We start from the raw sequence: 3,413 nt of genomic DNA on the forward strand, positions 1-3,413 counted from the left end.
ACGGGCTGAGCGGCTGGCCCGTCCCTTACAGGAGATGCAGCGTGTGACTTTTCCCGCTGCTGCTTCGCGTTGGGTCTGCGATCGCTAGTGTGTCCCGCGGCTAACACGGGGTGCCGTGCGAGCGCTCCCCCTTCTGGCCTCCTGCCTACACTTCAGCCCGGTTTCCCTTCATTCATTCTGTCTCAACACGATGACCTAAGCGGCTGCCTTCCGAAACCAGGACAAAAAGAGCCAATAGACCCCAAGCGAGCAAAAGGAATAAAATAATAAAAACGAGAGCGAAAATTCGGTTTTCAAGGTTTTCAAACCCCTCATCAGACTGATCGGAAAGCACAGAGATGAGACAAATCGCCAGTATCACGAGAGAGGCGACCTTAGGACAGGTCGTAATGACGTCAGCAGGATGCCAGGAAAACCTGAACCACGTCATGCCAGTAGATACCTGAGCAGGTGAAATGGGCAGGTACCAAAGACACAGGCTAGCAAGGCCCTTCGAGAAGAAACATACAACCTAACTATCTGGCTTTTTGAAGAATTTGGAATTGTAGTTAAATCTTCCCACGAAGAAGGCTCCAGTGGATTCTACAAAGCACTTAAAGAAAGAATAACACCAACTTCACACAACCCCATCCAGGAAACAAGGAGGCGAGCCTCACCCCGATACCCAGACCAGACGGGCCAAACAAGCCGCGGACCAGCATCCCTCATGGACCCGGATGTGAACCGTATCCGCAGAGCGACCCCTGGTCAGGGGTCGCCATTCTTCACCTTGGCAGACCCCATCCCCGGCCTGTCGCCTAAGGTGGGACCTGGTTAGGGTCAGGGTTGGTGTCGGGTTGGGTCTAGGATTGCTGAAGGAGTGGGTGGGACCCCAGCCAGGTGGATGGGAGGCGGGATAGGGACCCTCGGAGGCTGGAGGGCAGTGATGGGCTGGGAGCCACGACCGGAAGCCATCCTGCAACCTGCGACCTCCAACCCTGAGTCTTGTCAGGTCACAGATGCTGCTCCAGCCGCAGGGGGCGGCTGGCCCTCCCTGGAGTGTGCGGGCGCCTCCCACTTGCTGGCTTCTCCCGGGCCATGTGGCCACGGTTGGCCTGCAGAGACCATGCTCTGCAGAGTGGAGCGGGTCCTCCTCCTTCCGTCCCGCGGCCTGTGGGAGGGGCCTTCTCTAGAGTCCAGCGCCCTGAAGGAACTGTCCCCCTGCCTTGAGCTGCACCAGCACAGAGTGTCCTCCCCGCCCCTGAGGTAGCTGTCCCTGCTCCCCACCCCCCCTACCACCCCTCCACCATTGATTCAGCGCCCAGCCCCACGTCCACGCTGTGGGACAGCTATCAGCAGCTTGGCTTCCGCTCGAGGAAACGGATGGTCTGAGGCCTTTGTGCCCTGGGGCGTCTCAGAGCCACCCGTGGGGGCGGGCACAGAGGGGGCTCTTTGTGAGAGGAGGTTCCCCCTTGGCAGGCTCCTCCCAATGCCCCACTCTGCAGTGGCCGCCATGGGATGTACTGGCCGAGGAATATCGCACTGCCCTGGGAGCACCGGGCGGGATTTCAAAGCCCCAGGGAGCATGGCAGAGGGTGCCAGGCAGGGCCACCAACCCGTGCCACAGGTGACAGAGGGGCGCTGGCTTCCAGGCGGGTGCCAAGGGCAGATGTAGGGAACCGAGGCCCTGGGAGTGTAGTGCCGTTCTCAAGGTCACTGGTGAAGACAAGGTGGGGCCTGGGCGACCCTGGGCAGGTGGGGCTGGGATGCAGGGGGTGGGGAGGGACTCGCAGGGGCATGGAGGGCAACCCCGCAGGGGTGGTTCTGTGGCGGCCTGTTCCAGAGGCAGATGGCCTGGAGGTGAAGAGAGAAGGCCTCGCCGTCACGGCCCTACTCACCAACATCCAGGTCCCCAGGGCCCCCCACAGGGACTGCGGGGAGCAACTCATCTCCCAAGTAGGGGCATTAAGAGGTGAGTGCCCAGCCCAGGGTCAGAAATGCCACCAGCTCCTCCTCGCCAGCTGCCACCCCTCCACTGTCTGCTGGGCTGGGGCGCCCCACGGGTCTGCAAGGGTGCCAGCCCTGGGGGATGCAGGGCTCTGTGCGCACCACAGTGAGTGTGGGAGCCAGCCCGGGAAGTGGGCCCCTGAGCCGTCCGCTCCTCTGTGCTCGGCCATCTGTGGCCAGAGGGCGCTCACAGAGATACCATGATGCAGGTTACTCAGAGCCCAGACCCCGGGCAGTGGGCCCAGAACCCAGGCAGCGGGCCCAGAACCAGGCTCCCAAATGATCTCTCTCACACACAGACACAGCCCTCTCCGCCTGGGTGAGGGTGCCAAGGGGACCGCTGGGCTCACCTCATGAGGTCGACTCAAAATAGCTGGACTTACCTTGGCCACGACTGGACAGGCAGTGTCTGTGCAGCTCCAAGGCTCAGCTGAGCCTGGCGTGGCCCAAGCCGGCCTCTCTGGAGGCTCTTGGACCAAGGTCTGAGCAGAATTTCCTCCTCCCACTATGGGTGGGAGGGGCCTGGCCTCCAGTGGGAGGGGCCTGGTTTCAGGTGGGAGGGGCCTGGCTTCCGGACTCCGAGGCCCTCTGCTTTATGCTCCCTTCTGATCGGGCCTCCTGCAGGAGTGTGTCCTTCTGGGGTGTCAGAGGAGGGCCCTAGGGAAGGTCCTGTCCCCTCTGAGGGTGTAGAATGATGGTGGCATTTCAGGCATCACACATGCCGCCATGACTGGCCTGGGTGACCGTGCCCTAGGACTTGGGATCCTGTGTGGCTGGGTGGCCTCCACCCCCCACCTCCACTCCAGGATCAACACGGACACAATAGTTCATGCTGGTTTCCATTTATTCCTATGCGGAGTTCTGAGTAGAAAAATAAATGGAAACGAGGCAGAATGGAAAAGAAATCAGAAGGGGTCAGAATGCTCTGTCCCCTGCCCTCCCGCTGCTCAGAGAGCTGCGTCTTCGTCTCGGGGGAGGGTGGGGTCTCCGTGCCAGCAGGACCTGCCTCCAGAGCCTCCGAGAAGCTTCCAGCCCAGGGCCTCTGAACCCCCGTCACAGCTGGGGAGTGGTCATGGAACTCCCCAGGGCAGAAAGAGGAAGGAACGGGGGCATGGGAACCCCCAGGAAAGGAAGGGAGGCCTTGCTCTCAGGGAGGCGGGTCACAGGCTGGGGGCCAGGACGAGGGCGAGGAGCCCCAGGGCCAGCGCCAGGCCCAGGGCGGTGCTGGTGAGCAGGGTGCGGGCAGGGGCGCTGCTCAGCAGCCCCGCGTTGCACAGGTCACTCTGGCAGCATGAGGTGGCGGACGTGCCGCTGCGGACCTGGCCGGGCGGGCTGTAGGTGGGAGCGCACCAGTCCACGCGGTCCTTCTCCACCGGGGTCCCCGACAGAGGCTCCACTGGGGACGACGGATGCGGTTACGCCAGGCA

This window comes from Pteropus alecto, unplaced genomic scaffold (assembly GCF_000325575.1).
Source record: "Pteropus alecto unplaced genomic scaffold, ASM32557v1 scaffold105, whole genome shotgun sequence".
NCBI lineage: Eukaryota > Metazoa > Chordata > Mammalia > Chiroptera > Pteropodidae > Pteropus > Pteropus alecto.